At 34.0% G+C, this 13,315-nt stretch overlaps 1 long non-coding RNA gene across 1 annotated transcript in view; it reads right to left on the bottom strand.

Moving 5' to 3' along the window:
* Positions 1 to 336: 336 nt before the first annotated feature.
* Positions 337 to 13,315, bottom strand: part of LOC113831299 — a 99,518-nt gene continuing 86,539 nt past the window's right edge. Inside the window, exon 4 of the long non-coding RNA XR_004771870.1 lies at positions 337 to 3,702. This is a non-coding gene — a long non-coding RNA (uncharacterized LOC113831299). The remainder of the gene's footprint in view (positions 3,703 to 13,315) is intronic.

A 13,315-nucleotide genomic window follows, 5' to 3' on the forward strand; every position in this document is an offset into this window, starting at 1 on the left:
AAATGAAAAAAAAATTTAAAAACTTCCATTTAAAAGTAGAATAGGCATTGATTAGTGTAAGCACTTCTTCACCATTTTTCGAGGACTATGTCAACATATTGAGAAAAAAATCAGAATTCCAATGTCCTCAAGGTCCTCTAATAATGTTAGGGTGCTGAGCCCTGCAGTAAACATCTGTGGTTGGTGAATTAAAATCTTTTCCCAAAACACTTTTTCTATGAGATGGATAGTTCCTTTAGCAATTGATAAAATTGACAAATTAAATAAATACCAAGAGATGTAAGAGAAACAGAATCAAAGAAATTAAAAATTTTAATGAAAAATTGTAAGTGTAAATGAGGTCTTTAAATATGTATTTATTAACATACAAATATATGTAGTAACTAGTATATATTCCCAGGTCATAGAGCACAATTAACTGATTGGGAAAATAGAAATGATACAGAGTTTTCTAGCATATGTCAATGAAGTTAAAAGTAGAAATCAATACACGGAAAATAGCTGGAAAGTCCTTAAGTTTTGGTATCGTCAATATCATACTGCTATATAACATATAAGATGAAGATCAAATTTCATAATTAAAATATTTGAGATATTGAAATATTGAAAATAAAAATAAGCACCAAATTTGTAATACAGCAAAAGCAGTCTTGAAAGGAGAGGTGAGTGTTTAATTTATATGTAATAAAAGAAGAAAATGAGAAAGGGGCTCTTGTACACTGCTAGAAGAAACATGAACTACTACAGCCACCATGGATTTCACCACAGTGGGATTTCACAACACTGAAAACTACCACGTGATCAAGCAGTTGCAATGCTGGCAAAGGAAATGAATATCAAAGTAACATTCTCCTCCCTTGCTCATTACATTAGTCTGATCCAACAAGAAGTCTACTATCAGGTAACTGAATAGATAAGGTTTTGATAAAAACACACAATAGACTATAATTCAGCCTTTAAAAAGTAAGATGTTTTATTTTTAGTAACATGGATAGATTTGGAGAAGAGAATTAGTGTGTTCTTTTTGCTTACTGTGGAAGCCTCACATCAAGTTAATGTAAGAAAGTGGAATGCTGGTCACTAGGACTAAGAAATGCAGAGTAAGGGTAGGATAGTGAAGGGAGGGAAGACTTTATAAAACAGTTACCAATGCTATTAGATAAGAATTAGTTTGAGTCTTAGATAAGAAAAGTAACTTGATGCCTACAACTTTTTATGATACGTTTCAAAATAATGATGAGAATCTGTAGTTTCCCAACACATAGAAATGAAATATATTTGATGCATAATGTTAATTGCTCCATTTGATATTCCACAAGACATATGTCCATTGAATTATTGTGCTGTACATAAACACATACATATAATATTTTTAATTTAAAAATAAAAAATTAAAATTCATTGTCAAGTGATTTAGTATAAAAGGATGAACAGGTCAAACAGGAAAATTTTTGCAAGAGGTAAATGTTTCTGTACAATGCTACAATGTTGGATTTACATGATCACACATTTTTCAAAACCCATCGATTGAACAATACCAGGAGTAATCTCTAATGTTACCTGTGGACTTTGGGTAATAGAGGATGTGTTTGTGTTAATGCATGTCCATCATTTGTAACAAAATTAAGGTTTAGAAAGTTGATAATAATGGAAACTATTTGGATGCATAATATTTAAGGGAAGTTTACATCTTCCATTCATCTATTTTGTTGTGAATCTAAACTGCTTCCAAAAGTAACCTAAATAAAATTGGATGCCTACTGTTGTATCTGTATAAATGATAGTATAGTTTATCAAGAAAGTTCATATGTGTAGCTTGGTCTGTTTGAGGGGACCCTGGCAGTGGGACCAGGATTCCTGGTGCGTGAGCTGGCTTTTTGGAGCCCATTCTCTGTGATGGGATGCCTTGCTAACCTCAATGCGGTGGGAGGGGCTGGGTCCTGCCTCAACTTAATGTGCCAGGCTTTGTTAGCTCCACATGGGAGCCCCTACCCTTTCTGAGGAGTATATGGGGGTTGGGTTGTGGGAAAAACAGGAAGATGGGAAGGAGGGGGACTGTGGTTGGTATGTAGAAAGAATAAAAACTTACAATAAATTTTAAAAAGAACTATCCCATGGTTATTCTGATTTTAATAGTTTTTAAAGGTTATTCAAAGATGTATTAAACAAGAGATTCTCTAAATGCCATCAGCAACCAATTAGAAATTACTATGGAAAATGTTCAATTATAATAACGTGAAACTGTAAGTTATCCAGTAACATTTAATAAAATAGTACAATAGATAAAAATTACAAAATCATAAATTCTATAAAATAAAATAAATAAAACCTATCCTGATGTGAGACCATATTGTTGAGATTTCATGGGGGTGGCTCCCTGTCACATATAGAAGGCATTCTCTCACAGGAGGTGTCCTGGTCCTTCCCATCCCATTCCTCCCTGAGTCTTAAGTGTAGGGGTTTGTAGGCAGCATGATGTTGGGTCCTGTTTTTATTGTCATTCAGCCATTCTGTTTTTATAATTGGGGAATTTGGTCCTTGTAATTGATAAGTAAGACTTCAGTCATTTTGTTAATCCATGTATCGATCACATTTCAAGCTATAAAATAACTACCAAAAACATCAAAACATTTAAATGCCAAAAATTTATGAAAAAATATTCAAACTGCAGATAATTAAAGATGCCAAAAAACTTACTACCAAAGTTTCCCCTATTTGCTACTTATCACAGTGGTAAAATTATATATATACATAGATATTCACATGGATATATGCATATTAGTTGTTTAGCGTAGGAGAAAATTAGATTCTCATAAATTGATAGTAATAAGTTGATATAATTTGTCAATAAAATAATTGACAATGTGAATGAAAGTGATCATGCATTTACGTGTCCTTCAGAGTAATGAAAGTAAAAGTTGCAAGAAATCTAAATGCAAAAACAGAAATGGTGAAATGTGGTATATGTTCAGCGCATAAAATAAGAACTCCAAAGATATTTTTCATAAATTCTATTATTAAAGGACAAAATAATATATGTGCACATATATAATAAACATAAATACTACATATCTTGGATTTTTAAATTACAGGTGACTTGAAGTTTGGCTTTCTGTCAAAATTATGTGTGTGGGGAAAATGTTTGTCATGTTAAATTCAAATCCACAGATGTAGTATATGTCTCTAATTGGAGATCAAATGTCACATAATCCGAGCAAGTATATATATAAAGTGACACACGATTTAAATGTAAATGACATTTGCTTAAAAATATGACACATTTATAAAGAAATATTAAAGGTATGGCAATTTTACTAATGCCATTTTACACAGTGCTATAAAGAATATTGCTGTCAAACCCCACTCATCTCAAAATGCAATGACTAGAAACTTACAAGCTATTTGGTTTCATAAATTTGGGAATTATGAGACCAATATTTAAAGACAACCACTCATGGCATTCATCTTACTAGGAAGCATGCTAAGCACCAGTCTGTTTCCTTTTGCTCCTCTGTCGCAAGGTTGCACCCTTCAGATGAAGGTGAAGGGGCACGGGCATCTGTGAACATCAGCAAGAAAGTGCCGACTACCCTTGCAGGTGTCCATCGCAATGCCTGCCCTGCCCGAGATGGGTGTTGATGAGAAACGCCGAGGACAAAGGTAAGACACAGTTCGGACAAGCCCCTGCTGGTAACTTCCACCCTGAAACAAGAGATTTGATTACCCTTATTATCTCTGCCTGCTGAGCAAAACTCCCCACGCTATTAGTGGTCATAAAATTACCCAGCTGTTTTTCAAATTCAACGGCGGTATTTGACTCAGTGACCTCCTCAGTCAATGAATTTCACAGGTTGACTATATACATGCAGAAGGTATTATTTACCTCAATTTGTTCTGAATTTACTGCCCCTTATTTTTTATCAAGTATCTCCTTGTCCTCCATGTATTATAGAACAAGGTGACCAAAAATGCCCTTTGTAATTTTGAGAGCTTCAATCAAGGACCTTTCTAAAATTAAATTTTAGAATTTAATTTTAATAAATTAAATTTCTAAATAAATAAAATTTCTAAAGATTAAAAATCTTTTTTTCTTAAAAGAGGTACAAAGTCTAGCTTCAATCCGCCTACTTTCTGTTGAGGTTTTATTTGCTCCAGTATTTCTTATTATTCGAATATGATTCCAATTCTTCATCATTATACCCCACCGTTCTATCTCACACTATTAACAAACTGACAATGAGAGTCATGAATGAATGTATGTTTTCCAATAAGGAATTTCTTGTTTGTTGTCATATAAAAATGTTAAATTACTGATAATATGTTTTTCCATTAATTGAACTATTTGTCTTTGTAAAACAATATATTCAAAACGTTTAACTTTAAGTTAACTGGACCAGAGCATTATAATGTTCAAAGGGAGCATTTTAGAAATTATCTTTGAGAACATTTGCTTTTGCTGAATTCCTCTGGAGTAATTCGGGTGTACCACAAGCAATTTCCCTGTCATGTGACCTTATTGTAATTTATAGACTGCCCATTAGTTTCTTACTGTGCTATTCAGCAATGTACTCAATACTTAAAAATAATTTCCACATATACAATTTTTATTTTTGTAGTATTATTTTTAGTCAGAAATGATTATGATAATGTGTAATAAGGTACAATTTTCTTTTCTGTGATTGCATTCTTCCAGAGTTGGGGATGTTTCTAATTTCTAATGTGTCATCATATCCATTGAAAAATCTCATTTATGTAATGAAGGCACAAGGAACTATTTTAGACATAAATAAGGATATGATGCATGTACACCAAAAAGCAAAACAATCAGTGACAAAATAGCAATTCTTCCCTATTATTGAGCCTCTCTTAAGATGTTGTCCAGAGAACATCTGCCTAGATGAATAATCTCTTCAACTGTAATTTGTAAGAATTTGATCTTGCACATCAAATTCTGTGTAGCCAGGAAGAAGGAGCCAGACATTTGAATGGACTAGTTACCCTTGCTTGCCTCAGTTCTCTTTAAACCTCTTCTGCATTTTAATTCTCTCTTCGGGGAAGCTCTTCCACACCAAGAGCTTTCATGACCTACCAGTCTCCTGAGTGGTCGGGAAAAATAACATTTTTGAGCCTGGTGCCCCATTTCTGAGTGTCTGAAGTATCACATTCAAAGCCGAAGCAATGACTGCTCCCCAAAACCTTCTTCCTATTAGCTTCATATATGCTTAGGTGTCTTACATTGCCCAAATAAGAAAACAGTGGTAATTTTTCTCTTTAGACATACTTAACTCTTTTAGATGATACTCATTATGAGCTGGCTTTTAGACTTTGTTTAGAAAATGTACCCATCTCTGAGATAAGACAAACCATGCTTCCTTTTCACTAGTGAAGCATGGCCCTCCTGTTGTGTTTGGCAGTCAGGTTTAGTATAACAGCATGAAGCTTAAAAGGGAATGACTCATCTACCAGTGTCAAGGAAAAGGCTCTAGATCTTTGCACAGCAACTAATGTACATTATTAAAGATGCAGTTTTATGGCAGAATAGGTTTGGCAAGTACTTATCAGACATGACCCACAGAAAAACAAAAATGAGTCCATTTTAAAGACCCATGCATGTCTGTGAATGAAAAATAAGAATAGTCAAAACACTGGGAGGTAAATGTTGCCCAAGATTTCCATAATGCTTAAAAGTTTACATGGCTCAGGTTTTCAGAAAAATTTGAATTTTTGTTTTTGGATTAATATTTTCATTTGTTTTCTTCTTGCTTCAGAATTAGAATTGTTTTCGAGTGTATTTTCAGCATAAACAGTTATAATGTTCTAGAAGCCAAGGCATGGCATTTTAGCACACTTCACTGACTATTCTTTTCTGAAATGGGGTTACTACAAAGGCTTGTGTTGAACGGTGTTGCAAAAAATCCTTCCGCCCCACCTACTCACAGGTGAATGCCTAACTGATTTGGTAGTACCAATTATCAACTCATTTGTCTCAAAAACAAATACTTAAGACAACACTTTATGTTGTTCTCTTTATATGAATTTAATTTGTATTGTTTTCATTTGTAGATCAAATTATCACCCACATGTAGGCAAGGTGGATTTTTATCACAAATTTTGAAATTAAAAAAAAACATACAACATTATATGAAAGTGTGTAATGGTTAAGAATTTGTACTCCAAGAGATCTCATTATCTTTGTGCTTGTGTACAGATAGAATTAATACATAACAACAAACTTAATTTTGTGACATTTAATGCACAGAAAATTGTTTAAAGAATAATCAAAAGGACTCCTAGCATTCTCTCAAACTAACTTCTGACACAGGGCAGTGTCACTGGAGAGCAGTTAGTGGTGTCCTCCACCCATCCTCTGTCTTCCTACTACCTAAGGAACACTCAATCTAAGCCTATAGTCACCATTTCTTCCTTTTTGAAAATTACTTCAGAAATTGTAATAAACAGATTTTAATGAATTGATTTGGTTGCATAAAACTTGTTTAATTTTATAGTGAACTAGCACTTTATCATGTGTCTATTCTACAGTTCCTCCCACCACCTTTCGCTAGATTTGTTCCCAGGCTAACAGAGCTAACCCAGGAATGGTGGGCTGTTTCTATAATCTCAGCAAGGACAGAAAGTGGAAGGCTCATGAGTTTGAGAACTACATAGACTTTGTGTCAAAATATGAAAATTTAATTAATTAATTAATAATAAAGGAATGGCATGGCCGTGAGCATTCTTGTCCTGATCTTGTGCTGCACACGTGTAAAGGTTGTCTGTAACATACATCTAGAGGGAAAACCACTCGGCTGCAGACAGAGACTTCACATGTAAATCGTTAAGAAATAAAATTCACTTTTCAAAACATAATTGCATTAATTTACATTCCCTGTTTGTATTGACTATTATAAATTCTATCAATCTAGTGGATATAAATAGCATGGAGGATATTAGACACTGATTGTCTGATTAGGAAGGAGGGTGTGATTTCTTATATGTATTTCATGATTAACGTTTCTGTTTTATGCTAGTACCATGTTGGTTTTGCAACCACAGCTCTGTAATACAACTTAAATTCTGAGATGGTGACATGTTTGTTTGTTTTTCTTTTGCAATGTGTTTGCTTGGTTGTCAGTCCTGAGGTCACTCTAGGCTTTAGGGTTCAGAATCTAACTAGTTCTATGTCTGAGGTTCTGGTTAGGGCTCCGGGTTCAGATCCCAATTATCAGATTTGTGCGATGGATTGTGGAGGTGACAGGGTGGGTAGCAGGTAGAGAATGGGTACTGACTCTGGGGTTCTATTAAGGAGGACTTGGAGTTCCCCTTCACAGAGGACCAGACACATTGGCAGAACCAGGTGGTTGTAAGTGAGTGATGCTGCCCTGTCTTTTTATGTGAGTCCCTAGGACTAAACTCAAGTCCTAGGTCTGACACTCAAGAACTTTACTAACTGAACCATCTCATCTGTCTCTCGTTATTTCATTAACATTAATGAAAAAAGACATACATTTCCTATTATAATGATGGTTATTAGTGTGAGCTTTATCTGTAAGAACTCAGTTTTGTTGGGGAATACAAAAATCTTCCCTTAATTCTGTTATCCGATTTTTAATGTAGCCATTCCCTTTTCTTTTTATTATTGTTGCCTAGTGTTTTCTCTAGTTAGTGCCCAGATTTTACTTTTTAATAATGTGTCATGATATTGAGGATATTTAGACATTTCACATTATAACCAACAATAGAATCAGAAATGGTATTAAATAAGAGTTTTATAGATATGTGAAATTCTATTTGTATTATTTTGTTTGTGTGATAATAGGACCTAATTCATTGTGTGCATTGTCAGTTTGTCATTTTGCTACACATTTTTACCTTGATGTTGCAGGACTTTACATTCTGTGCTGTATTTTCCTCTTTTCCTCTTTCTTCACTGTTTTATTCCATTATTTTGGTTAAAAATAGATTCTTCTCTCATGCAATACATGTGGGCCACAGTTTCTCCTCCTCCCCTCCTCCCAGCTCTTCTCAAATCCCCATCTCCCCTGGATCCATTCCCTCTCAATTTTCCTTCAGAAAGGAGCAGACATATGTTTTTAGAACAGAGTTTTAAAGATACTTAAAAATATTTTTGTATTTATCTCTGAAATTAATATATTGCATACGTGAATTCCTTTTCTGAATAATTCAAGAACCCTTGGCATCTATAACCAACATCGTTCCAATTTGCATTCATGTATTATTAGTTCACAGAAACATAATTATATCTTTGAAAAACTCAAAAAAAACCTTTAAAAACTCATTCTGCATTTATTCACTTGTATACATAAAATATTTTATAACCTATTTATGAATATATCTGTTGTTTATTCCTTTATGCCTCTCAGGCATTTCTTCTGTAATCTTTCTTCTTGATAAGATTTTAATATGTCATGTAAATACTATGTTAGTAAGCTCTCTAAGTTTTAAAATGTTTCTATTTACTTCTATTTATTAAATATTTTTAGTGACTAATTCTAAGTTGAAGTTGCCTTCTCTATATATCCTAACAATCATAACATTTTATTTCTTTTTGTAATGTTTTTCAACATAAAGTTAATGTTTTCTTTTTGACAACACTTTACTAATTTTTCTCATACTTTACGATCATTGCATATGCCTAAGGACACAGTTACTTAATTACTTCTTGATGTCTTCCAATGTGCTATGCTGGCCACTGCTATGAACTGAAAGCTTCTATAAAATTTTAGCCCATTCCCAATTATAACAAAATGCCACTTCTAATAGATATATATTACATGTTTGTTATCTTAAATATGCTTTGATTTTCTTCATATGTTCATAATGAGGCCCCTGTTTATCATTCTGGCAACTTCTCTCTACATATTTTCCAATTCATAATTCTCTCTTTATTATCCTCCAGCCTACAGAATCAGACTTTTAAAGAATTTATAATTCTTTGCCAATATTTTTAATTCTGTGTACTATATTTACATATATTTGAATTTAAAAGGAAATGACATTAAATTACTGCATTTTATCTTTAATTTTATTTTGAGATTTGTTCTTCTATTTCATACTTTGTTGTCCAATATTATGTATGATCCAATCATTCTAATATCTGCATCCTTCCATATAACTGTTCTCTTTTCTCTGTCTTTGTAGTGACCTTTTGTTGTATAATTACACTGTTTTTCATATCTGATATGAATCCTGGAAGCTAAATTATACACTCATTTCTCTAAAAATGTTCATATTTGCTTCTTGAAGGAACCAAACATACTACCAACATGAGATCAATTGATTATTTTTCTGACATTCAGACTTAAAACTGAAGATTTACTTTCCATGTGGATTGAAAAATCAAGGGTTAACTGATAGATACTTTGATACTATTAAACTTGCCTCCAAAGCAAAATTGTTTGTACTTAGGTAGTAGATGAAAAATTATTAGATAGCTATTTACCGTGTGTTTACATGACATTTAAGAAAGTAGAGCCTATAAAATTGTTAATATCATTGTCAACCTAAATAAAAAAGGAAACTACCTCCCCAAACTATTCGGTTTTATAATATATTGTGTTGAATATTAAGTGGAGATCAGAGGTGAGGTTACCATACTCCAAGTTACAACATTACAGAAATCAACATAATGGTTGACAAGTTTGAAAATAAATGTCATTTTCCATCAAATTAATAATTAAATTTTAAGAGTTTTGTATTATTCATTTTTGTTCAACTATTCTGTTTTCTTTAACATTTTGTGTCTTTTACTATGGTGCTTTTGTCTTTTAGGGTGGTTACTGTGCCTGGTATTTCATTTCCAACAGAGCATCCCCTGTAGAATGTTTCTTTATGTTCTATGCCACTTAGGACAATCACACATTTGGTGAAATAAAAAAAAAAAGAAAAAAAAGAAGTGATTTAGAAATAAAAGTTTTTGGCTTCCAAGGCCCTATTCTTTCCTGTATTTGCTGTTTTCTCTGTGTCTACACATTCTTTTGTCCTTTTCCTTTTCAAGTTCTCAGTGCAAGACTGGTTTTACAAGTTCCTAGAAACTGTGGAGGGTGGGAGTTTACAGAAGGGATGCAGCACAAACAAAGGCCAGAGAAAACCAGAGACAGTTTAATCAGGTCAAATATGTAGCAAGCACTGGGCTCCTCATTCATTGAGGGTTCTTTGCATCTCCCAGGGACACTTCTTCACTTGAGCGCTCATTCTGACCTCCAGGAGCAGTCAGGTCAGCCCAGGAACTCTAAGATCCTCTTCCCAGGCTACTGCCAAGAGGCTGTGGGAATATCTTGCTTTCCTTGCTGGAAACCTCCTCTAATCCACAGGGCTCTCCACACAACAGGGAGCCTTCGTGAAGGGTCACAGAAGGGGAGAAGAGGAAATGGGGTGTGCTTTTTTTTTTTTTTTTTTTTTTTAAGAATACAAAACAGAAACTAAGGCACTTGGATTTAAGTTATTGAAATTCCTGAAACAGTGGAGATAGCAGTATTTATCTTTTCCTTCATTGCAAGGACTGGAACAGACCCCTCTGACTTTGTCTATGAAAAACATTAAAATAACAGCATTTAGAAAGGCTTCAGAAAAATTGGGTTGTTTACATATTTTTCAAGAAGGAACTACCAAGGAAGTGGGGAAATATTAGTGGTTAAAGAGAAAGTGTAGGGGCAAAGATATTATCATAGAACAACTATTGAGAAAAATAAAATAAAGCCAGGTAGTGTTTCCAAAACAGTTCAAAAGAAGAACTTTAAATGTCTTTTTAGTAAAGCATTGAATGAAACTTATTTTAAGAATCAGTAGGAGGGCAAGGCAATGAGGCAAATGTGTATATAAATTCTAACTCATAATTACAAAAGAAACTGAAGCATGTGTAAATATTCTCAAATAATCTACCATTTATTTAAAATTTGGACTATGTAAGTTAAATATGTGACAACCTGGTATTAGTGATGCTTCTGAGCCATTAATATGTATACATATGATTATGTTAATAGTCTGTTTTGAGTATTAGGGCAGCTTTGGAGGTAGTTCTTCAGTGAACACTACCCATTCACCAAAAGCATCAAAATTTCCCCATTTATCTTAGGGATATCACTTCTATGGTGGGCAGTAATGATAGTTATTTCCTCAAGATTCCACAAAAGTAAAGTAATTATTTACTTTTGTCATGTTATGGTAGTATTCTGGTTTCATCTCTGCTTCTCTGATGAAATACCTTGAGACAAAGGAAAACAAGGGGGCTAGGAAAATGGCTCAGCACAGGCTGCTCTTCAGAGGGCTTGGGTTTGGTTCCCAGTGCCCACATGATGGCTCACAGCCAGGTGGAACTGGATCCGATGCAATATTGCAAACTCAGGAAAACGATTCAAAAATTAAAGCATGTTTTCATAATCATTCTGCTTATTTTCAGTTATAAGGAAGAGTATAAATTGTGACTTTATATTTTGTATAACTGCTAACAAAAGGAGAAGATTGATTTTGTAATGTAACTGCATAAATGATTCAATTTATTGAAGTAAGTTATTACACACTTTGTATGACCCCATATATTCTTTGCATGTCTTAACACCAAACATTCTCTCTCCTCCGCCCCTTCTCTTTGTCCCCAGCACTTTTTCTATGACATTCTTAATTACTTCCCTCTCCACACTCATTCTTCTCTGTTTTCATGTGTTTTTCTCATTGACTTTTGTCTGCCTACCTTTTCCATCACTTCACATTTTTTTTTGTAGTTACAGTTTTGTATTTCCCAACAGAAGATCTTCAGAATAATTCTTGAAATTTTAGGTCCAAATATTTCTGCATATTACTGTTTTCTTCCTTCCATTATTTTGATACAGTTTTTTATTTCTTCCTATTACACATGCTTCTAGAAATTTCTGAACTCACCCATCACTATGCATCATTAAATTAATGTTTTGAGCTTTCCTTGTTTAGAATTCATGATCTATCTTTGGACCTCCTCCTTTGTTTTTATTCCCCACTGGTTTGACACTCAGAGCTTGAAAAGACACTAAATCTAGGTATGTCTTATTCAACCTCTCCACTGCAGTGTGATAGAAGCAGAGGCAAGCCCACACTGGCAGGTTGTAGCCTACAGTCACTGTGCCAAACATCACAGGTTTCTTAGTTTATTGGAACAATTCTTAACATGTTTTTTTTTTTTTTCATGGTCCCAATGACTACAGCTACAATCTAATCACTTCTCAAATCCCCTAAACTCTTCCTCTTTCTTTACTATTTCTTTACTATTACACAGTATCTTGATTTCTTTTCTACTGGAAAATGAGAGAATAATTTTACAGAATCCTGCATCCTACTCTGGCTGGTATGTATAAACCTATGGGTCTCTACACCTGTTTTCCTTTCTCCCTGAATCCATTCTTTCCCAGCACATTAACAAACTAATGAAGAAAACAATGAAATAATTTACTTTAGGATACTGCAAAACAGTTGTCCTTCATCAACTTTATGATTTAAATATAATTCCCCTTATATCATTCCTTCTTTGAAAATCATCTGTGGAGTGCATTGTAAGAAACTTTTTTTAAAACAGCTGAAAACATTTGTCCATACTTAATGAGTCCCTTGCATTCTTCTTTGTTTCTCTTCTGAGCTCACTAAGTAAAAGTAGGCTTTATATGTTTGTTTACCCTGATCATCCATGAATTTCACTTTGTCTAATTCAATGTTTAAACCCCCATATGGATTTTACCATTTATTGGTGACATTTGACAATTTTGACAACTTCCTTTTTTAAAACCTTTTCTCCCCTGGGTAGGATTTCTGTCTCTTTTAACTGGATACTCCACCTCTGTCTCCTTTTTACCAAACTCTGATATTTGTAACGATAAGTCTTTCCACCACCAAGCCGCCCGAGCCCCACTGCCTCATGGGCTCCTGAAATAGCACACAGAGACTTATATTAGACACAATGCTGCTGGCCAATTGACTAGGATTTCTTATATGCTATCGCAGTCTTAATTATCATAAATCTATATATCTTATAAGACTTACCTTATCGAGGACACCTTTACAATAGTGGGTGTCAGGAGTGGGTGTCAGAACGTGGTTTTACAAATTTCCACATAAAAAAAACTTAAAAGCTTAAAAAGGGATTTTTAGAAGCAAAGGAACAGAGACAAGCATGACTTCTTGTTAGCAGCATTTTCTTGGTGGTCTCTGTTTTGGTAGAGACAAGCAGAGACTTGAGTGGGCCCTTTAAGAGAGGTTTCCTGACTCAGCATAAGCTGGGGGAAAAAATGCAGGGCTCTTTTTAAGAGGCCAAGCTAGCTAAGTCGGTAGAGCA

This window comes from Cricetulus griseus (assembly GCF_003668045.3).
Source record: "Cricetulus griseus strain 17A/GY chromosome 1 unlocalized genomic scaffold, alternate assembly CriGri-PICRH-1.0 chr1_0, whole genome shotgun sequence".
Classification (NCBI taxonomy): domain Eukaryota; kingdom Metazoa; phylum Chordata; class Mammalia; order Rodentia; family Cricetidae; genus Cricetulus; species Cricetulus griseus.